Source organism: Cydia splendana, chromosome 19 (assembly GCF_910591565.1).
Source record: "Cydia splendana chromosome 19, ilCydSple1.2, whole genome shotgun sequence".
NCBI classification, from domain to species: domain Eukaryota; kingdom Metazoa; phylum Arthropoda; class Insecta; order Lepidoptera; family Tortricidae; genus Cydia; species Cydia splendana.
Genome location: NC_085978.1, coordinates 12,674,662 through 12,700,380, shown reverse-complemented (window position 1 = coordinate 12,700,380; position 25,719 = coordinate 12,674,662). Strand labels below are relative to the sequence as shown.

The 25,719-nt window shown below is 36.1% G+C and overlaps 1 long non-coding RNA gene across 1 annotated transcript in view; it reads left to right on the top strand.

Moving 5' to 3' along the window:
- The window catches only part of LOC134800123 (uncharacterized), a 202,404-nt gene that overhangs the window by 6,060 nt on the left and 170,625 nt on the right, over positions 1 to 25,719 (top strand). The window lies entirely within an intron of this gene.

Below are 25,719 nucleotides of genomic sequence, written 5' to 3'. Positions count from 1 at the left end.
CAAAAGATCAACCTTCTAGGTTGCGTAGTTACAGAGATATGATTTTTTGAAAATAATGTTGTGAAATGAGCAACTTTACGATAGAGAAGTTTTAAGTTTAGCCGCCTAAAAAACTATGTTCCTGAAGTAAGTTACATAGTTGACTACAAATAATAATGCCTTATATATCTGAGATTAAAAAAATATTGCGACTTGTTCTGTAATGCAAATAGAAACTTTTGATATCGACTGATTTATGTGTATACTAACCAATCTCTTGAAAATAAAGTTTTATTTCATTTTCACGATTGATTGCAATGAGCTCTCAAGATTTAAATTTTATCTATTAGAAAACGACACTGACAGACAGTTTAAGCAAAAAACAATACCGATTTAGAGGTGAAAATGTATTTTCTGACTTTTTCATATAAAATCACAAAATTGAATATTTTTACTTTTAATGTGACACACAATCAATTTTTCTGAGCACATATGAAAGAAATTCTGTCATTCAAATGAAATAAATCCTAAAACCCCAACTTAATACTATATTTAACCCCTTATGCCACTTTAAACTTACATAACAATAACAGTATTTGCTCCATACATTTACGAAAAGGTACCTTATGGAAATAAATCTAATAATACATCACTACAAAATATCAATCATATTATAGTTTATCTTTTATGAATAGAAAATATTAATTTACATTAAACTGCCCCCAATTTAATTAGTTCTTCGTCATAATAATCTTAAAAAAGACCAATAATTTGTATGTAATGAAAAGGTACCTTGTGGTCAAGTTACATGATGAGGCATGATGATGATGGAACAGTTAGGATAAACTAATAATATTTTGGGGTTAAGATGGTATAAATCGTCTATTTCTTATCAATAATATATTTCGGTTGCTATTGAAGATAAGCGGCATTGAGGTTCAATGACCTCAGATATTCCATAAGGTAATGCGTCGGGTATTGGCATTTTTCAGCAAACCAATGGCTGATTTACTGCATGCGACCAAACCAAATGAAGATTATTCTAGTTAAGAAAGACTTGACGAGAGTAACTTTGGTATAATAGCAGTCTACTTGGATTTGTGATGTCGGTCTATGTACGGTATATTTGCGAGGCGCCCCAACCAGAACTGAAATTATCAAATTAGTTTTGCAGAATGCTAATACAGTTCTCTACCAAACTTCTTTTCCCGTATTGACTAGTTTTTTTGGGAATTTTCAATCTTTTTTCCATAAGGTACCTTTTCTACTAAACTCTGAGACGACATTACTAGGCTTATAACTAACTTATAACAAAAATAAAAACAGGTAAACAAACGTTAGGCATGAAGGTTTCAGATCACACAATAAAAAAAAATTGAGCATTTTTTCACCTCTTTACAAAACATTTAATATCTCCGAAACTAGAAACCCTCATAAGGTACCTTTTCCCGTGGAACGTCACATATGATTGATATTTTGTAGTGATGTATTATTAGATTTATTTCCATAAGGTACCTTTTCGTAAATGTATGGAGCAAATACTGTTATTGTTATGTAAGTTTAAAGTGGCATAAGGGGTTAAATATAGTATTTAGTTGGGGTTTTAGGATTTATTTCATTTGAATGACAGAATTTCTTTCATATGTGCTCAGAAAAATTGATTGTGTGTCACATTAAAAGTAAAAATATTCAATTTTGTGATTTTATATGAAAAAGTCAGAAAATACATTTTCACCTCTAAATCGGTATTGTTTTTTGCTTAAACTGTCTGTCAGTGTCGTTTTCTAATAGATAAAATTTAAATCTTGAGAGCTCATTGCAATCAATCGTGAAAATGAAATAAAACTTTATTTTCAAGAGATTGGTTAGTATACACATAAATCAGTCGATATCAAAAGTTTCTATTTGCATTACAGAACAAGTCGCAATATTTTTTAAATCTCAGATATATAAGGTATTATTATTTGTAGTCAACTATGTAACTTACTGCAGGAACATAGTTTTTTAGGCGGCTAAACTTAAAACTTCTCTATCGTAAAGTTGCTCATTTCACAACATTATTTTCAAAAAATCATATCTCTGTAACTACGCAACCTAGAAGGTTGATCTTTTGTCTTATCGATAGCTTATCTATTGTAGATTACTGGGGTATGCATAACTCCATACCCGCCATAAGGTACCTTTGACCGTGGGACGTCACAAATGATTCATCTTGCATTGTTTATAGCCGGCACACACACCGGCCCATCATCAAGGACACGGCGACAAATACGCAAATCATTGTTAACAATGATGCCGTATGTCTTTAACTAACCCCACTACTATAGTTGAATCATCGAGAGCGTGGAATTGCATATGTAGTAGTATTGTTTGTTTACAGGCATTCTATATTTGAATTTTCTATTTTCTTGTACTATCAGCATACAACCACTACAAATGCAATTCCATCTTCTCGATAATTCAACTATACCCAACAACTAATCCAATAAGGCCTAGTTTACCCTCTGGGTTGGAAGGTCAGATGGCAGCCGCTTTCGTAAAAACTAGTGCCTAGATTAGTTGCCAAGCGGACCCCAGGCTCCCATGAGCCGTGGCAAAATGCCGGGATAACGCGAGGAAGATGATGATGATGCCGTTTGTGTTTAGTGTCGACTAAAGACAAACGGCATCGCACAGTTACGATGTATTCTTCGACCATCATACATTCTAATGGTGTAAAAAAGGTATAATTATTAAAGAAAATGAACAGTTATATTAGCCAACATGCCAATAACCAACCCAAAAAAAGATATAAATACACTCCAATTAATGCTGCCACGGAAGGACCCCTCAACGAATTTACCAGAATCTAACCGCGGAAATTAGCGAAAAATGTACGGCAAGCAACATCTATGCCTGATAGGTGTTAGCAGTTGAACACGACACTGCAAAGAAAGAGGGCCCGATTCGGATTTTGAAATAGACATCTATTAGATATCTTTTAGACATCACCAAGATACGATAACTATATGTTTAAGATCTAACCTGTCAAATATGACATTTGCGCGATTCTGGAGATACTCTTGAACGATTTCCTCAGGATATGACTTAGAGATCCAATTCACATCTAATAGATATCTTACGCTATCTAACGTAAAAGTGACATTGGTTGCCCGAATTGCGCTGCAAAAGAGAACTAGTTGATATCTAAAGTTCGAATACGGCAGAGAGACTGCGAATAAGATTAGTCAACATACTAGTATCATATCAATCATCCCGCGTTTGTATCAATTTCGTACTAAAATGAAAAAGCGCAAAGAATAACAATTTGGGACAGTAGGTAAGTAGAACTGTCATTTTAGTAATCGGGATTCGAAACAAGGATTAAGCATTACTTATAGCTTTTAAAGACGCCCTTATGCCCCTTATATATCAAGACGCTTAAGTGGCTCCTGTGATGTCCATGGGGGACGATGACCGCTTCCCATCAGGCGGCTCGTCTGCTCGTCTGCTGACTATCACATAAAAAAAAACAAAAAAAAAAGAATACATGTACGGACAAGGAATGTAAATTCAGTACCATTCAGTACCTTGTCACAGTGGTCACAGTACAACATGGTACTGAAATCTTAATTTTTAACTAAGTATACAAGTAACGCAAAAGAATAAGACATTCCCGCAGAGCCAGCCATCCTAATATGTTAGCAAACTAAGAATATACAATTAGTGGTCTAGACAGAACGGTAGAATGACAACGACACCGTTTTGTGCGTGACTGGGGACGGGTGAAGGGTTAATGGTAGGTTTGTATGTCACTCGGCTAATTGGCTTGTCTATGGGCTTTTAGTTATTAATTTAGTAACATACATAGTTACACGTCTGTCTATGGCGTAGGTAATTAAATAAGTTTCTTAAAAAAAACATTTTTGATAGAAGCTTTTAGCAACTAATACTCATCGAGACAATTCTAACAAACCCAACACACAGTTTTTTTTATCACATAGTTCCTATGGCCACTTTCCTGTGTCCATTATCAATTCATCAGATCAACTCGATGGTACCATAATATTGCATGTCACTGTCACCCAACTTAGATACGTACAGTCGCCATCAGATATATCGGAGCGGCCAAGGTGCTCACAAATATCGGAACACGCCTCTATTGTCAGGGCGTTAGAGCGCGTGTTCAGATATTGTGAACACCTTGGCCGCTCCGATATATCTGATGGCGACTGTACATGTATATGATATGACGTTTAAGCTCAATAAAAGTTTGTCAGCTCCGCATATCACCCGATCTCTGGCAAGGTTGAAAAGCTCATCGGTATTTCAGATTGTTCAATTAATAATATAAAATTATAAATGATAATTAGTTATATCTAGTGATTATGTGTAGGTACAACGTTCTGAATTCCTGCTTTAGACTGATGTAATCTCGACAATTGTCGATATATTTAAGCTCCGGCTTCAGGGTCGTAATCCTTGTTAATTAAAATTTTGATTTCGTTAAAAGTCTACTCTGAGTTCAAATTTATGACTATTTTTTTTATCAAGAATTTACACTTATATTTTTTATTAAGATCTCTAAGCGCCACTTGCACCATCCAACTAACCCGGGGTTAAGTTAACCCAGTGTCAAATTGTACTGGTAACTGGTAACTCCAGGTTAAACCGGTTAACCCTGGGTTAGAGAGACGGTGCAAGTGACGCTAAGTACTATACCTACAGCAAAAATCTCTAAATGTCAATCAGTTACGAAAGTGAGCTATAAGATTTCATGAACCTGATACCGCCATCAAAAAGTATAATAACAAAGCCGAACGCATTATCGGCACCCAAAGAAAGCGAACGATAGCAAAAAGTAATCGAAACTTTCATTTTCACTGCATTGTGCTCGTGCCATACGGCGGCAATGGTGGCAACATGGAAAAACTGATCTTTGATTATCTGTGGACGGGGAAAGATGAAATCGGGCTATTGTGCCAGTTACGGGTAATAGGGGTACACGATACACAATGTGCTACTTGATACACAGAACAAGTAATGAGTGGTATTTTATGTTACTAACTGGTTTGCGCTAATTCGAAGGAAAAAATACAGAGGAGGATGAATCTTTTTTGTTAGTTTGAGTATAGAATTCAGAATGTCTTACTAATTCCCTCTCTATCGCTCTTGCATATTTGAGCGATAGAGAGGCAGATAAAGACATCCTCCAAAGATCCCTTTAACTACATTTCGTATAATACTTTCATTAATTTCCCTTTTTAGTAATTGTTACTCATTATTAATCAATACCTAAGGTAAACGTACTGGTGCTCGACGCGGTCCCAGTACATGTCATCTTGAAACTTAAGTCATTGTCAATAGAAGTGACAGCAAGGTGTCACCTATTGGGCATTAGCATGTCGAGCACTAGTACGTTTACCTTATATCATACATAACCTCTAAGTATCAATTTTGGTACTAATTATGTACCTGCTAAAATTTCATATTTGATTGATTACCAATCATCAATCAGCAAAATCAATTATACACATTTAATCCCCACAACATAATTTAAATGGCCGAAACAATGACAAACACCCTTGGCCAACTTAGCAACAATTTTGTTATTACTCGATACTGATTCCCATCAGACAATGAGGCGTTTTTGTTGCCATATCGTCTCATTGTTATCGCGCCATCGACAATAATTATTAGGGTTCCGTGGCAGAAGGCTCTCGAAGACGCAGCATGAAAAGGCTTAAGGACCGACGATCGGGTTGATCGCAAGAAACCAGTAGGAAGGATAGCTTGATGATGACACTGTTTGGGAATCATTTGTTGATGCTTATGTCGAGTATTACAAAATATAAGGAGTGTCATTGATTTGATATTATGACAGAAAAAAAGGCGCGATATTAAAAATTTGTATGGGAGAGCGATGCTTTTCGCCCACATTTTTCAAATTTGCCGCTTGTGTCTACTGACAAAGCTGGCTTGCTAGACTTGCTAGAGTATATTAAATCTGGTGGTACGGAACCATTCGAAACGCTCGGTGCCCGTGTCTACTCGCACTTGACCGAGTAATTACCCTTTACGTCTGGCAACACTGCCGATGACCGATGCGCATATAGCAGCGAAAGCGTTATTATTGTTTGTCCTTGTCACAGTCTCACATATTTTTTGTTCCCCACCATTTTTTAGTATGGATTATGGTGGGCAACAAATGAATTCGACCAATCACAGTGTCGCATTTGCGTATGTTTGTCCCTCACGGAGGCACGCGTACATCACTTCTATACGATCCTATCTTCTATGCCGATGCGGTGAAATGCAATCGGCCATTATTGTTTTTTTTTTCTAAAGAGTATCGAGACCATAGAATCGTAATAGGTGCTTTAATGTTGGTAACGATTGGCGGAAGCATTCTTTTAGATAATTTTTATGAAAATTACTTAGAATGGCGTACTTTAAGAACTCTTTGGTTTTTGTTCTTGCTACGTAACATTAGTTTTATTTAAGATTTGAGGTTGCTTCAATAAATACACCATACACCTTATGTATGTATTCGTAACTTAATTGCTGTCCCTTTACACTTTACAGGATCCATATTTTAATAACAAAACTTCCGTGAGACACAGACATATTAAATATATTAAAAACGGGTCACTCAACGTATTTTAAGTCGAAAAACGCTCCCGACCCGTTTTTAATATATTTCATAGGATCCATAATAATCCATATTATCTTTAATATGCCTGAATTTAACTTTTTTGAGTGATGTGCCTGTACACTTCGAATACCTACGAAGACTGTAAGGTTAGGTATGCAGCTTATACACTTGAAAACATAAAAGGCTGTATTAAGATTTTATTAGTTTCCAAGCACCTAAACGCCAGAGCAATAATAACGGACCTTTACTATGTGCGATGTACCGAAGCATTTAGCATCATATTCCCATACAAAACTCATTTTACAATCATAATATAGGTACATAAAAGCAGTTTCCTGAAACCAAATTGCCGCATTACGTAACCGTGGCTCCATCTAGCGGGCGTGCAAAAACATAATTTGAGGTGTTCACACGTTCGACCACACAGTGATGTGCGAAACTGTGAACTTTACTTCCTGGCGTGTGTGCCCGTTGCTTTTACTTGACTCAGACTTGGTAAGATGGTGGAAGGAGCTTAAATAATACAAGTAGAATATTAAATGGAAATATAATGTAATTTTATTGGGACATAAAATGACAATTATATAAGAAATACAGTAAAATTAATTAGTTAAAATCATACTTAATATTTATTATTGAACACCGCAATAAAAGAAATACATATACATAATGCTTTACTTACGAACATACATAAACGTGATGCTGTGTATAACATATAGGCCTATGTTATAAGCTTTAATAGTTCGTTTTTTTAGCATTAGAAAGAAGGCAAACAATCTCGACGTGTCTTTTTATTAAAAAAATATTGAAAAACGCTTTAAAAAATTAGTTTATTTTACTTATGAAAGCAAAAGAATGTAAAAGATCGTATATGATTAATAATTCTAACATATTTGCTGTGACTTATTTTTCAATGGTGATTTTTAATAAAAATACATGTCATGATCGCTTACTTTCTTTCTAATGCTAGAAAAAAACTAACTATAGGTATCGCCACAAAATAATTCATAACACACATTTAAAAAATATACCTAAGTATATACTTAACAGTTGTAGGGACTGCGTCCTACATTCGCAAAAGCATATATGATATTAAAATAGTAGATAGTATAAATTATTGTTAAATATTGTAATTTTTGTTAGTCTGGTTTTTGAGTAGTGTTAATATAGATTAATATTATTTATACCGCGTCTGAACTTTTATTGACAATAATCCCAACACATATATACCAAGCCCACTGCCAAACAGTTACAAGGACGAGTGCTGGTGTTTGTGTAACTGTGAACTACAATGAACCCAGCAGTGGAATCTGGCCTCTTTTTTTTAATTTATTTAAAACACAAACAGTCACTTATGATACAAATGGATCTCTCTCTCTCTTAAAAAAGTAGTGCCGATAAATTCCTTCCGTTACATGTTTTTAAATGGCCACACTCCTACTCAACCCTGTTCATTGTTTATTTTACACATAACTTTACCAATCAATATTTCCCTGAATACACGATCAATGGAATAGTTCTCTTCGACGGAAAAGCCATAATTTAACACGAAGCCTGGGTGCTTCCATTGTTCCGAAACATAATAGTACATAACGGGCAGATAGGCGGCCATCCTTACGGTACCGAATACCGCATGGTTTGCATACCCTACGGTTAAATAAATAGCACGCTTCATAATATATTACACTTGTTTAATATTAACGTGAACTAGAATTTGTACGAGAATAGGAGATCGGTCTCTAATAAAGAAACATTTTAACGTCTAGCCGCCCAGAGACCTATAAAAAGGTTTTCCATTCCATTCGATCGTGAGGTTTTATTTTGACAAATCAAAATTGCAATTAAACCCATTACCGCATACGGGGCCATATATGGCGGATATGATATTCAACTCTATTGACAGCTATTAAAGTTCAAATTTAAACAAATATTTTTTATTACATGCAGTAAGGGGTTAATTTGTGTTGGTAAGTTATGATATGTGGTCAATGTGGACGGCTAGAGGATAAGTATAGGTAGGTAGGTAAGGTAAAAAATGTTAGAGACATTACGATAGACATAATGATGTCATACATAGGTCAATTGATACCCTTCATATTATAACGAATCGTTTGAAACTTCGAAAAAGTAACTAATTTTACATGATGCTGCGATCACCGATATTGGTTAAAGAACTATGTTTACATCTTGATTATATTTCTGATCCGATATCCGAGTTTGGACTATATGCCCCACCCACCCAATGCGGGTAAGGGGACTTTACATACACCTTTGAATTAGCCAATCATTTGTCTTGAGATGCGATGGGATAATCTATAGACTGTCATTTTATATCCTCGTTTATAGTTTTGTTAAAACTTTTTATATTTTAATTCCAACGGAGTGTGTCAACCTTAACTATATCAACGTCTCTTTTATAACCTATGTGAAATGAAGTGATTCAATAAAGCTCATAGTATCTTACAGATAACGGGTCCTTGTGTTTCGCTCCCTCTCGATTACGTACTTTATCAAACTGCTGGCTATTCGCTTGAGTAATGTCACGGACAGTAACAAACCTGCCAATAAACAATTGCCGGCATTCCGTTCGGGTTAGATCGTAAATATTCGAGTAACATCGGGAGCCGTGGGAGCGGCGCCGCGGGCGCGCAATCTCACGCAACTATGGTCATGCTATATTGTTGCACCTCGTGTTTCTGGGCTTGTATTCCGATCGCTTTACGAACAACAATAACTCTAAGGTTTTATGAACCAGTATAAGAGCGCTCTTGCCTTAGGTATTGCTTTTAGGGCTATGGAGGTTGCGTTACTTTAGTTCATCTGAGAACTCTACTCGCTTCTTTATATCGCGCTCTATAAGAATGCGCAAACTGATTCCCTGTACGGCTACCACCAGTTTTGACATTGACATAACGCTCACGTTTACGTAACTTACTTTCTATGCATCTCGCTCGTACTCGCATATGCGAGCAATAGTGCAAGCGAGATGTACAGAAAGTAAATTACGTAGACGTGAGCGTTATGTCAATGTTAAAACTGATGGTAGAGGCTCTGGTACCAAAAGTTTATGATGCGTTTGATAAAGGGTTTCCTTGTGTATTTATATTATCTAAACGCATCGTAAAATTACCTAATAAAATTAATTGTATCAGTCATCTTAGTTCCTAGGTGTATTTCATAATATCGCAGCGGTCTTAGAACTATGACCCGCGGGCCGTATCAGGTCCGAACTGGCCAATCCGGCCCGTGAAAATGCCAAATGCCATAAAATCCGACGGCCCCGTAGACAACATGCCAATCGCTAACGCTCCGTAGCGAACGAAACGCAACTGTCACTGTCACACAGGTCACACTAATATGGAAGAATGATAGAGAGACACAAAGCGATTCGATGGCGAAGCGATAGCGATTGTCACCTTGGCTAGCCCGCCTGATGCCTGATTAGGCCTACTCATTGTTTCTCGCTTCTCGCTAAATAAAAGTTTCGGTGTAATAAAAAAAACACCGGCAAATTTATTTATAAGTAGATATTGTTTCTCGTAAAATAAAATAGATATAAAACACGATAGGTACACATGATTCTGAATATCGTTCAGTCATCCATTTTGCACGGAAGGTTAGTGACCGCATGTTTTAAGACGTAACCGATACACTTGATCCGGATGTGGTGTCGATGTAATTACGTAATTACTATAAGATCATAAAAGCGCTGTGAGAAATGCACTTAAGTTAATTAGAAACTAATCCAGGTACCTTCTCCTAATTGTTACGTAATGATAAGGCGTTTATGCCGACGTCAGCATCTTTGTATGAGACGTGTCTTAGAACAAAAGTGACTTGTGGTTTTTTGTGTCCATTAATGAATAGAAGATCTCTACAAGGGCCATTCACAATAATTAGGGTGTGGATTAACCTGAAGTTAAGGGCTATTATGAAACCTATCATTCTGCCTGAAGGGGTAGAATAAAGGGTAGATACCTACTCCGTTTCTTATTAATCTGTATAATAAATCTATTTCATACTTACAAGCACACACATTGCCGTTGTCAACTATTGTCCACACCAGCAAACAGAAGTAACAACCTTTGTTTTAAAATCCATGTATGACCCGTAATACTGTATTATTAATTAGTCCTAAGCTTGCAGACGCCATTAAATGTCTAAAATACAAAAAAAATTGAATGTGTGCATTATGTTTTACGTCATAACTTGAGGTAGAATTTAATAACATTACGAGTAATAACACTCTGCTGTATTGTCTGTCTCAACCAGCGGGTGGAATTGCTCATGGCAAAAATCAAACGTCAATAGAGTTGGAACGTTGAATTTTATCGACTTTTGCAGCTATTGATAAGTTCACTTTAAACTCTCGCGTTTTGTACACATATTTAATTACACAAACGGGTCTACCGCGATATAATTTCATTGTAATTTCATTGTAGACCCGTTTGTGTAATTAAATATTGATAAGTTCAGTCACCTTTTACATTTTATACGATGAAAATTAGTAACCTCAAATCCATAAGCAAACAATAATAGACTTCATATGAACATTACGGAATAACATTTAAATAAAAGACAATATAAAACGATAATTTTAAAAACTACTTAACTTAGTACTGCATTATTAAAACTACCTAAGTTTCAATAATACAACGTAAGGATTCAAATCACCTGTGAACTAATTTTCATCGTATAAAATGTAAAAGGTGACTGAACTTATCGATAGCTGAAAAAGTCGATAAAATTCAACGTTCCAACTCTATTGACGTTTGATTTTTGCCATGAGCAATTCCGCCATCTGGTCCCAACATTAAACCAGTTGGTATCAATGCATGTAATATCCTACACGTGCACACATAACTCTAGTAATAATTGTCATACACGTTTTCTATAAATCCATACGCGATGGTAGTCGGGCATTTATCACCCACTACACTTTCCCAACATATAAAGTAAAAGTAGACGGACACGTTGGCTGTGTGTCACACCGTTATGTATCTTTTATCAATATTTTGTATTTATATTTAGTTTAGACACGATGAATTAATAATGATTCAGATAGCACCACGGTCTAACGTGAGTCATCCTTAAGTGGATAATAATATTGGCTGAGAGAAATCCTTTGAGAGTAGAAACCCTCAAGGGGCTTCTTTCAGCCAATATTTAAACAACTAAGAAATAATGAGACTTGGCAATTCAAGTGAAATATTTCAAATGATGGTAAAATTCTTATGTTTTCGTATACCAGCGGTCGGACATGTCCAATTGTATATTTTGAAATTATAAACAGCAGTAAGTTGACAATTTTGAAGCTGAAATAAATGCAAAATACTGAAGAACAAATTAAATTACTTTCTATGAAAATATTTTAATTTGTGTTTTTTACAAGTAGATACACTATTTAAACTATAAACGAAATCAATGTCATATACAAAGGAAACAAACTCCTCAGCCCAGGTGTCCGAGAGCGGTTCCAGCTCTGGGCAGAGGCCTTGATAATTTTCTATCTTTGTATATGACATTTATTTCGTTTAAATGCAAAAATGACCAACTGCAACAAATATGGGGCGGCTTGTGGAGTCGTATGTACCTACATAAGTATAAGTCTATATTTACTAGCCTATAACTTTGTTTGGTTCGGTGTAAGTGGCGGACTTGTCAGGCGTTAATCAGTCGCCTGCGCCCGCGCCTGCGCTAAAACGAGACCGGCTCATTATGCCGAATTATATAAAACACATACGGCTTTCTAAGTTTCTAATATTTACTACAAGTCGTGCATCTTCAGATTAACGAATTATAACTGTAATTAGACAACAATACATGCGTGCAAATTTTCAAAAAGTTTCGGCAAGAAAATAACTAAATGCCTACTAATATTATAAATGCGAAAGTCATTCTGTCTGTCTGTCTGTTATCTCTTCACGCTTTTAAACCGTTGAACCGATTGAGATGAAATTTGGTACGAAGAAGATATCTATGAAGATAGTTTGAGGCCCGAGGAAGGACATATGATAGTTTTTATCAATCACCATCCCACGCAGGCGAAGTCGCGGGCAGAATCTAGTCGTATATTAGTAGGTAGGTAATATACAGAACAATACGACAAAACTACCTACCTATCTGCTTTTCTGTAATAGTTTATCAAAAAGACATATCTCTACACTTCACGGTTAAATAAATGTCATCTCAGGTATCTGTCATACTAAAATTTATTGTTGTTCGTATTATACTTAGATACATCTCTAGTTGTCCGCTGTTTTTGACGCTGACTGTATAATATAACTGATTACATAACACTACATAAAGCCAATAATACTAACTATTGTTTAATCACCCAATGAAATGAAACAATGCATTGGCAGTTATCGCTCTAGGGTTTTGTTTATAGCTTTCAATCAAAGAAATAATTAAGTGTCTTTAAACTGAGCTACCTACCTACCTACATATTACCTTTCAGAGACACACGATAAATATCAGAAATCAAATTAGTTATGTCAGTCTAAAAGAGATTTAAAAGTACGTTTTAAAGTATAACACCAAGAATATTCCCATGGTTTATATTCCTTGAACGATAACAGTCTTAATGAGACGACAATAAAAAAAAGTAAACTTTACTACTTTTAGTAAACGCTGCTGAATTTCACTTTTAATAATTTCGTCTTACCTAATTAATCTAATTAAAACTGTCTGAGATGCCTTAAGGCGGTCATTGGAACACACGTTACGCGTTGAAACGTTATTATTTAGGTTCCTAAGCAACGAAGACTTGCTAGTATTTGGTTTTATTTAATGTCTATAAATAGTTTTTGTTTTTTATTGGGAACTATATAAATAATAAGTGCCCCATATGTTCTAAATTTATAATCCCTGTAATAGCGATAGGCATGATCCAAAATCGTTAATGCTTTTGGTTCCTTACTATTTATTTAACAAACGAGTAAATACATAGTTATAGTAGTGGTAGTGTTGTTATGTCAGCATGCAGCGAACAATTCCTTTACGTGATCAACTACTTAGTCTTTGTATTAAAATGTACCTAAAACCCAGGATTTCCATATTAATTACCCACAGATTATCTTGGCGCAGACGACAAATTTCTAACACACAAAGGTGACTAAAACATAATCTGCAATATAAATTCTTAATGTGACACAAAACATTTTTAACAAACTTAATTTTGCTGTCATCCCATTCATGTATCGTCTTTCTTTCTTTAAGTTTAACGACTATAATAGTGTTACGTGGATGTAAGGTAAAATTTGTGTTGTTACAAAGGGTATTGTGTTGGGTTCCCATGGTGATATCTCGGGAGTGGAGATAGCCGGGAAAGTCGCCTTTCTAGAGATCCGTGCGGAGATTCAGCTGTACTTTGTAACGTAACTGTACCAAGTCCAATTACCAACCTTTAGGCACTGACAGTCGCGATTTTATTCAACTTACAGATATAACAATAGAAAGGTTTATTGATAAGGACTAGCGGTGCCATTTGACGCAATTTGAATGTTCTATTAAGAATCAATTTACAAGCCAATACCTACGGCTTATAAAAGGCCGCAGTGCGAGTGTTATTTTAAACGTCAAACTTCTATAAAACTATAACGCATAAATAACACTTGCAATGCGTGTGCTATCAAAATCGTTGCAGACTTGTCTTGGTCTAACTCTACACGTGTCGGAAGGTTGGAACGAAAAGAAATCAACGTACCTAAAAAAATAAAGCCCTTCTACCTATTGCATGTGTGTTTGTGTCTCTATAGTTAAAAAAAACGCACACCATTGATAACTTCAACTTGATAACTACATATTTATGCTTCATCCTCATGACAATTTCTTAAATCGACAATTAAACTTTTTAACATATTTGCAAACCTAACGACAACATGTACTTATTTAATACTAGCGACCCGCCCCGGCTTCGCATGGGTTAACAAATCATATACCTAAACCTTCCTCAAGAATAACTCTATTGATAGGTGAAAACCGTATGAAAATCCGTTCAGTAGTCACAAACAGACAGACGCGGCGGGCGACTTTGTTTTATAAAATGTAGTGATTTACCTGTATTCTTCGACAAGTTAAAAAACGAAATCAATACTGCAGTTGCTTGCGAAAACATAATATAATATCTTGTCTATGCATAAAATTCAATAGATGCCTACCTATACAATATTTCAAATATGTATCGTGCAGGCCAACGGTAGGCCTACATGCATGGCATGTTTCGTAATCTACAAACCGGTTAGCTAAGGAAGCATTTAATTAATCCGATGTCTGATAACGAATGGCTGGCCTTTATTACCCTTACTCGGAACTTGTCGGAGCATTGAATGAAAGGACGCGCCTCTTTTGTCCACTCTATTGACCTAGTGGAGAGCGTCAACTTTTTTAAAGGAAGTACCATAAACAAACTTCATGTATAGAAGTCGTCGTGGGTCGGCAACGCGCATGTAACATCTCTGCATATGCAGGCCATAGGCTACGGTGACTGCTTAACACCAGGACCGTACGCTTATTTGCACAGACGTAGTATAAAAAAAAGTGACGGAAAAAGGTATCTCGAATAACAGGTTGTGTGTGTAGTCCAGATTTCAAGCTTTCGGTTTTTTTTTATCTTTATTGTATAACCAGTCTAGCTAGGGCATGAAATTCTGTTACTACTTATGTAAAGGGGCCCACACTGATTAAGAGTCCGCCGGTCCGTCAGTTGTTCGGAACTGTCAAAATTTTGGTCTAACTGACAGGCCGATACCGTCGTACTTAAGACCGGCTTTGAGAAATACTCGATTATTAAGTACAAAACCAATAGCAAGGTTATTGGTATGGCAGATAATTAAAAAATATATCTATGTAGCATTTTGAATAAACTTTGTTTTTGTGACACGATAGGCCTATATAATTATTTTAAAGTCTTATTATTCGGCCTTTATATCCCTTTATAGACTCGGAAGAGTATTGGCAGAAAGGACACGACTGCCGCTTTCGTCCGTTGACCTAGTGACGGAGGGCGCCATCTTTTTATACGGCTTGTTTATGGTCAAAGATTAAACTCTATAATGTGGACAAGATTTATGATCTGTTTATATTTATTAATTATCTAGTAAAAAACATCAAACATTATTCTAAATTAATCTAGTAAATAAATCTAACGTACCTACATAGTAGGTATGCCTATTTTCGGAAAAATGGTATACATAGGTATATGTATATGCATTGTTTTTTTTTTGTTTCTTAATAAGCCTTTTGGTTTTATACCAAAAGAAATCGTTGGGTTGGTATAAAATATACAATGTCGTCAAAAGAGATTTTTGCTATTTTTGTGTGTTGGAAATCAAATTAGTATGGTATTATTTTTGGCTATGCAATAAGCAGTTCTGTAAATTTTGGAGACTATCAATTTCACATGTTTGTCATGATGTTATTTCTATACTTATTCTTAATTTATTAAATTACATAATTCAATTACTTAAATCAGCGGTCGGCAACCTTTTAGCTGCCAAGGGCCACGAAGTAGTTAACAAAATTGACGCGGGCCGCACTTTGGTAATATTTGTGACTTTAGCAGACATTGTCGTTTGCCAATATTACATACAAAATAGCCAGGGAGGCTCGCGGGCCGCAAGCGAGAGGGTCGCGGGCCGCTTGTTGCCGACCGCTGACTTAAATAAACGCACCATATCGTGTAACTTGAAAGAATTTATAATCAATTCAAGAATCAATTGCTATAATATAAAATGATCATAAAAATGCAAATATCATTACTCGTCAGTAAAATTATATTGAACTGTTTCCATTCCTCATATTAATTATACTCTATCGTACTACGTAACATTCGAAAATAGAAAACATTATGTCCATTATGTTTCAGTTTAAGTAAAGCTTGGCATTGAATATAATTGTGCGAACCATTGTCGCCGAACAGGATGATCTGAGAAAGATCTCTCTAGAAGATTTCGTTGGGAAATGTCGCTTCCGCGTTTTGTTAATTATTTAAAAGAACGTTCGGAGTTAATTATTAAAAAAATGTATTTATTTAAATGGTTAAACGATAAATTGATTTGAAGCTAGTAGGTAGGTATTCTATCAAATAGATGTATATTTAAAAAAAACATTATAAACATTTTGGTAACCAATTCCAAATCTCTTACTGTGATATAAATTTGCCTATATTTTAACCGTTTAACCTATTATACCGTTAGTGAGTTATTGATTTTAGTGGGTAATTTAGGTTTTCGAGCGTAAGACGATGGTTTATTCCCATTCTTCAGTATAAGATAATCTAGAGCGTTTTTCATCTTTTGTTTAGTGATCGTGTAATACCTTAGGTAACAGTTTATTACAGCAAACATGAAATCCTTAGATGAGCGATTCGATGCTTAGGCGGTAATTACAATTAAGATTATACAAGTAAGTTAAATAACGTTTTGTGTAACATTTAAGCATAATAATGTTTAGCTATAAACGGTATGATATTTGAAGTATTTTGTTCATTTAAGTAAAGAACAATTTACACTAATGATCTGTACATATTATTATTATCGGGTTAGTAAATATTACATCTAGGATTTTACTTAGTTTTTCTACTCGTCGACTGTAATTCTTGAATTAAGATTTCATAGACCAAACTGCAATTGGGTATTTTTAATGTATGGGCTCCCAACTCAACTACAATATTCATTACGATACAGTTTAGTCAACTATAATGAAATTGACCAATCACAGCTCGCCGCGATCAAGAGGACGAAACAAAACCATAGCAAATTAATTATTTATTTTAGGTTGTATAGTAGAAACAATTGGTTCATAAGTCAGAAACGCGCATGTGACACCCTTAATATAGCAACATCCATAGACTACGAAAACCACTTAGTGCTTGTTAGTCTCCATAGGCTACGGTGGCCAAAATCGAGAAAACAACTGTCTAAAACTTGAATTTAGCGCGGAGCAAGTACCAGGGCCTCATGAGTTACGAGAAGGTGTCCGGGGGCGCGGCGGCCGGGTCGCGTACGAAGGTATCGCGGCTGTTAGCGTATCTTAGCTGTATACTTTTGGTTTGTTTACCTATATGATTCTACTAGTTTAAAGTATTATTTTTGTTGACGCGTAGAAAAAGTATTGTATACAATAATGATATAATCAAGCTATTCAATCTCGTACCTTACTTAGACAACTCAGCAAGCTCCGTTGTCTAAACACGGTACTCGACTGAAAAGCTCTCCATTACATCACGATTGTATAAAATACTATTGGATTTTTGTTACTAATACGTTTCGCTGTTTAAGTGGGTAATCATATTTCCTTTGTTACGGTCTTCTGGGTCACTCTTAAAACCCTGGCTTTATGTTATTTAAAATAATCAACCATATATTTTAATGGCAGTTAAAAACTCTTACATTGGATTATCTAGGTACTTAGCATAAACCTTTCTCCTAACAAACTCTGCTACCTATTTTCGCATATACATTTACATTACAGCGCACTAGTGCGATAATTAGCACATTACGCAACTATGTCGAAAATTTAAAGGGCCATATGTACTGTAAAACGTTGTTCGATACACGTGCGAATAGGACATTCGCAACTCATGTCGATTTATCGCACCGTGTATCGGATTTCCTATTTTTCGCACTTGTATCGTAATTAGCTATTTTCGCATGGCTGACGGGACAGAATAAGAACAAAAATAAGTTAATCAAGCCAAGTGTTCTTGGGTAAAGAAAGGACACTTAGCACGGGGAATATCGTACGTTGACCCGCCTGTTCCTATCTCTTTCGTACGCGAGTAATTACATTGCGTTCGGCCGTTTTTACGTGACTAAGGAACAGACTTCTAAATTCTAAACATCCAAATACAAACTTTCACATTTTTAATATTAGTTAGATGCCTATAGGCTATAAATATGTGTTAACATACTCATAAGTTTCTAAAAGTTAATGAATGAACGAACACAATATTTTTTTGTCTTAAGGATGGCACGTTAGACCGGGCCGTGTCCGGGCCGGAGCTTCCGGCGCATCGTTTTCTATGGAAAGCATCACGTGATCGCCTGTCATGTCATAAAACAGTAAGCCTGGCCCAGTCTAACATGAGTCATCCTTTAATCAGATCATAAAGTTTATCTTCCTACTTACATCTTACACTTTTCTTGTTCTCAATTATAATCCGAGTCGATATTAACTCACTTTTAAAACAGTTCACCCAGTTAGTGTCGGAAATGCACTAAATATTATGTAAATTCCGTCTCTCACGCCGAGATCAGCCATTGTTTAGAAACATCTGGAAAAATGCGGTGCAAGTGTTGAGTGGCCAGCGAGTATTCCATATATTTTAAGATGGTGTAGTCTCCTGCGATCACAGTCACCAGAAAAGGTACCAAATAAAAAAAATAGGCGCAGGAGAGTGAATGAAGCGGACGGAAATGGATACAGAATCTTCTTTACTAATCAATTTGCTTTATAATTTATATTAATAATTTGATGTATAATAACCACTGCTATGCCCCTTCGTCTGATTTTGTTTTTCGATTTATTAATTACCTATTTTAAAAATTAGGAGCATTTAACATTTTGTGTGGAATTGTATTTGTATGCAAGGGTGCTAAGCTAATAGCTTTACTATGACTGATATTGATATATCACATTCTACAAAAATATTTTCCATTAAGTCAAGGAAAATGGGGACTAAAAGTACGTTTGTATGGAGAAACGGTCATCCTTTTAAGGCAGTAGAATTGTCAAATGATCAAGGGAGGGTATAAAATTAAGCTTTTAATTTCTCAATATGGCGCTTGTCGCTTAGACCACTCCGCGACGGTGAGCAGGTAATTCATTAACCACACGAGGAAGCGCGCAGTCGCACGCTTTCGACATATAAATCTATTGTATTCTTATTTTTCTGTCTTTAGTCATCGCGGATTACATCTGACTCTGACAAGACGTTATGTCGCCGAGATTAAGATTAGACACGCATGGGATTCACGCTATGTATAAAATTGGACAAGTGACATTTTGTGTTTTTGTACTGATCATGTGTGACAGTTAATTAGTAAATTTATTGTAAATTCCACAATGGCAAGATCAAGTTCAAGAGAAATCTCATACTTACAGGCCTATTCGGATTTCGAGATAATAACAAGATCTTGAGACGATTTAGAGATCAACTAGATCTACATTAGATATCGACTAGATGTGACTTGGATATCTAAGTCATAACTTGTCGAAATCGTTCAAGAGGACCTCCAGAATCGCGGAAACGTCAAATTTGACATATCTATCTTACAAATATCTTTAAATTATCCGTATCGTAACTTGTTGAAGTCTAGTAGAAATCTAATTCATTTTCCGAATCGAGCCGTTAGTTTCTCATATTACAGAGTAAAAATTTTAAGCCTGGTGGGCGAACTACAAAGATACAACCCACGTATAGTAAAGTTCGCCGGACGATATCAGCCCGACGCAAAATTTGACAGCTCCGAACAACTGACAGGCTGATATCGTCCGGCGAACTGGTAATCTGTGGGCCCCTTAAGAACTGTATACACATTTCGGTAATAATTATATGTAGAGGTCAAATTACCTACTATTATAACAAATGGGCTCATCCTTGAAGTACCTAAATAATTTTAGTTACGAACTTTAAATAGTTCCTTTATTATTTGACGACCGGTCTGGCCTAGTGGGTAGTGACCCTGCCTATGAAGCCGATGGTCCCGTGTTCGAATCCTGGTAAGGGCATTTATTTGTATGATGATACAGATATTTGTTCCCGAGTCATGGTTGTTTTCTATGTATTTAAGTATTTATTTATTATATATATCGTTGTCTGAGTACCCACAACACAAGCCTTCTTGAGCTTACTGTGGGTCATAGTCAATTTGTGTAAAAATGTCCTATAATATTTATTTATTTATTTATTTATTATATATTTTCATACTCCTTATCCTTATTCCTATATCTGACATCTCACCATCAGCAAGAAATTTTATTGTAAAAACTATTATAATACTTAAAAATAATTTTATCGACATCGACTTATAGTAAGTTTCACTTGTCCTCGCACTTTTTAAACGTCGAACCAAACTGTACGCGTCCAACCGGAACCGGGGTATGGTTAAAATAGGATCTCCGACCTAGGTAGACCAAGACCAACGCAAGATTGTATGGATATTTACGAGTACCTACTTGTCAGCTACAAACTGTTTGCTCGCTTGAAAAAGTAAATAAAATCATTTATTTATGGTGATAGTTTTCTCTGATTCTCACTTACCCTCCTGTTACTTTGCAATACAAATACATTTTTACGGCGTGTAAGCAACATGGTAATTGCCGCTTACACTTATTTGCCTGGTGATCGCTGTATAAGGTCACAACTGCTAAAAATACTAAGACTAAAAAAACTACTCTGATGGTAGGGTTTATTTTACATCTTTCAGTAAATATTCGGTTGCGTATCTTATTGTTAGGTCACTTACACTTTTGTAGATACCGAGTTATAAATTAAAGTATTTGCGATGGTAAACTACTGAGGTTTCTAATAACTTCTAAGTTCTAATTACTCGTCTTTTAGTACTGATTCCCAGCATAGCTAACTATTAGGATACCTACTGGGCGGCAATTTCATAAAAACGTCGATTTTCTTCTTTGAATATAAGTTTATTATAGAATATAGTATGTATTTTCTTCCTATGTATAAATACCATATCATTTATTTTAAGTACTAACTTTAATTTTAGTTGCTTATATTATGTTTCGTTTTTAACCTCAGCTTTTACCCCGCCTTCGTCGACATGGCACGGTACATTTAATACAAACTTTGAACCTAATTTCTATCCCTTTGGCATATTTAAAAAATGCTTTCTTGGCCGAACTCTAGTCAAATAGAGCAGTTTGCCAAGATATTTCCTTACTCAAATGCCTACAATAAATAGCAAGAAACCAGACGATTTTCTAACCAGTTTACGCCAGTGGAAGATAAACAATTACTAAAACTTAATGTAACCACTTAACCAGTAAATATGTGAAAGTAGGAAGTCCGATTGGATCCAGCCCTACAAGTTTCATGTCTAGATGTTTATCGATCTCCCGTGCAGAATACCTTCCGTGTATAAGTAACATCTTCTTTAATCGATATCTAAGAAGTATTTAACATGGCATAATAATTAGAAATTATTAATCTCGGCCCACGTAGTCGTTAAAGTGACCACACGCCGTAATACAAAATTTTGCCTCCAATTTATCCCCTGAGAATATGATTTCCAGGATAATAAGTTTCCTATAAGTTAATTCAAATTTAAAGAATGGCTTCAGTATAGTTATTTACTTCTTACTTAACCGCTATCGAGGAATTAACAAGACTTTGGTAATTAGAAATTATATACTTAGTCTCAGCCCGCGTAGTAATTAAAGACCACATTGCCGTTAGTACTAAATCTTGCTCTCTATAAATTTATCCCTTTAGATAATGATTTCCAGGATAAAAAGTTTCCTATAAGCTAATTCGAATTTTAATAATAAGGTCTCAGCATAAAACATCTTTTATCGCTATATATTTGGTAATTACTAGAATTAGAAATTAGTCTCACGCACCACCACGTTATGGAATAACTCACAGGATAAAAAAGTTTATATTAGATCATTTAGATTTATAATGTCACATGTCATTAGTACTCGTATACAATGATCAATCGATTCAACTGTTTTTTGGCGTTATTTTGTAACAAACATCCAAATATCAATAAAATTTTAGTAGGATTCTGTATGGCGCCCATATCTTTGTAACACATATTTGATTGCGCATACATGTTATGCAATGTCGGTTGGGGTCTGTTTTTGGACTATACTTATACTCAGGGCCGGATTAACCCTAAGTCAAAGTAGGCAACTGCCTAGGGGCCCCGCCTCGGCTAGGGGGCCCCGGCGGCTCAGAGCTCACCATCACAAAAAAAAAATGTTTCATAGGGTCAAAATTCACGCGTAAATTTTTTGTTCTTATTAATAATGAGTATGCTTTGTTATTGTTTTTTTTTCGATCCATTCTTTAATTTAATGAAACTGTAATAAAATGGAAGCAATACGTTACAGTTTGCGGGGCATATATGCGTACCTGGGGCCCGTTTCTCAAAAGCTTAACTTAAAAGCGTAACTTGTAATACAAGTGGAAGTCCCTTTCTAACAAAAGCTGTCAAAAAGTGACATCCGCTTGTATTAGAAGTTACAAGCTTTTGAGAAACGGGGGCCCCGTTGTAAAGGTTTTCTGAAAAAATGTTAACATTTACTTTTTTTCGAACAACTTCTGGGTTATATCGACTCAGAATCACGAGGACTATTGATTAAAACAAAGAAAAAAAGTGTCCCCAGTTTTTCGTACGAATTTTGGGTGTCAGTTTAGTGACGGTCCATACAAAATGTATGTATGTAAAAATGCGTCACAAAAGTGACCTATTTCGACGATTGGTTCATGTTAGAGCGCTCCTTCCTTACATCTCGGCCTTCGGCGTCGCTTTTTAAGAAATATCAACATTGATTTCAATAGCTTGGCGTTTTGCCTCACATGAAAGCTCACTTCGCTAAAAAACGCTTCGGGCTTGTCGAGCAATGCGGAGATTGCTGAGCACTACCTTTACTTCAGCCTCACTTTTTACCTCATTTTACCATTGGTATGTGTTTCTCATCTCCTCTACTTCAGCTTAGCCTTTGGCCTCGCTGCGGCTAGCTCGGCAAGCGGTCTCGCTTTTTAATACAATGGAATTTGGTTCGTGTCTGTGCTCAACTACTTATCCCGAAGCCTGAACGGCTTTGAGTTCGCATGAAAGCTCGCCTCACTGGGGCACTTCGGACTTTTAGGCCCAGGTGAAGATCGGTACCCGGCCTGGCCTTTTAACAGGCTTTCACAATTTGCGATATTGTTAAAAAAATTTGCGCTCGCTGCGCTCGCGTTTTTGCTAACTTTTTTGGTTGGCCCTCTATCTACATGTTAGCTTGACTGATGAATTAATACAGTTAGACCAAGAAAAGTCTGCAATGATTTAGATAAGATACGCAGTGCAAGTGTTATTTATACGTTATAATTTCATAGAAGTTTGAAGCGCTGGTGGCCTAGCGGTAAGAGCGTGCGACTTTCAATCCGGAGGTTGCGGGTTCGAACCCCGGCTCGTACCAATGAGTTTTTCGGAACTTATGTACGAAATATCATCTGATATTTACTAGTCGCTTTTCGGTGAAGGAAAACATCGTGAGGAAACCGGACTAATCCCAATAAGGCCTAGTTCACCCTCTGGGTTGGAAGGTCAGATGGCAGTCGCTTTCGTAAAAACTAGTGCCTACGCACTCGGGATTAGTTGCCAAGCGGACCCAAGGCTCCCATGAGCCGTGGCAAAAATACCGGGATAACGCGGGGAAGATGATGAATTTCATAGAAGTTTGACGTTTAAAATAACACTTGCACTGCGTGTGCTATCAAAATCGTTGCAGACTTATCTTGGTCTAACACTAATAATTTATCGATAATCGATCGATTATTTATTTACCGATGGTCCTAAAAGGCGGTGGGCGCGTGGGGTAGTATCTCGATGTATTACTTCACAGCTAAACCAGTATGCTACCATGCTACCAGTGCATGAAATAAACATTAGGACTCGTTAACCATACTAGTGCCTACTATACTTCAGTACTAAAAGTTTAAAAGAACTAATTGCTATGTTTAACTCAAAGGAGCGATATGAAAGTAAACGTTTAAATCTTTATTCAAGTCAAACTAGGCCGGCTTCAACCCTACATATCTGACCTGAGAAGATTTAGTCCTATATGGGACCGGCAACAAACTTCAGAGGGACAAATCTTTTCAAAACAAGTTAAAACAACACATAACACATCATTTCTTTATTTCACAAAAGTAAGCTTCTAATGAAACATAAGAAATCAAAATAACACTTGAAATAAAACACTTAGCTAAATGGTTAAAGAACGCGGGATTCTATAAGCTATCAGAATAATCCTTCAGGTATAAACCTTCAGGAACGTAGCGAGTTAGGCACGAGGTTGGCTAACGAGTACGTCCGATCTCTAGCGCGGTCCGATCAAGAAGAACTACCAGCGGCGGAGCCTCTCCGCTCCCGCCTCAGTCAAGTTGGCAAACCTGCTCGACCAGTCTACCAACATACCGACAAAAACGCCAACTCGTGCCTACGCTCACTCGAGAGAAACCTCTCGACGTTCCAAAGCCTTCTACCTGTCATCTTAGTTCAACAACACGCCAATAGATGGCGTTACTCTCTACGCAACTTTATTTCAACAATGCTCCAATAGACGGCGTTACTCTCTACACAACATTATTTATTTTGTTACAACCAAATAATATGTAGCTCAATATTGCTAATCGATTTTATACAGGCGTCTAAAATAATGAATTATAACGCTGCAATACGTCTTTCTGGTGTCAGGGTCCGACATATGGAAATTCTTTATTACCTGTGGCTCGGCGTTTCTTATGCGTGTCTTATGGTCGGTGTTAGAAAAAAGCTTTATGTCCAAGCAATAAGTGCGAAAAAGACATCGTTCTGACTAGACTCGGATCGGCTCGGCTGAAGATTGAAATTAAAAACGCAAACTTTTTTCCCTGTAACTGAACATGCTGTATGCAGAATTGACTGTAAGGGGCCCCCGAGCCTTGCACTGCCTAGGGGCCCCGACATGCTTAATCCGGCCCTGCTTATACTTCCCAGTTTTTTTCATTATACGTGTACGTTCAAAACCAAGTAGGAAATAAAGACAATCGCAAATGAAAACAAATCTTTCCAATTCATCATTAAAGCTTTTAAGTGAAAATAAAAGCTTAGTGAAAGTTTCCGAAATAAATCGACCACTTAACGTATCAGATTTGATAGCACACATTAGTTTCACTGATTCGGAGTAAATTGCTAATAGATGCTATAATTGCCAATCACCGTTTTAGCTACACCGATGGAAATTGAAGTGGCCATTTGGTTTGTATATTTGTATAATTATTTGTTATGGTGATTATCTGATAAAGTCTGCATTTCGAAGACAACTTAGCTCGTATTTTTTATGTTTATTTCTTGGTAGGTAGTAAGTAGGTAAGTTAGTATATT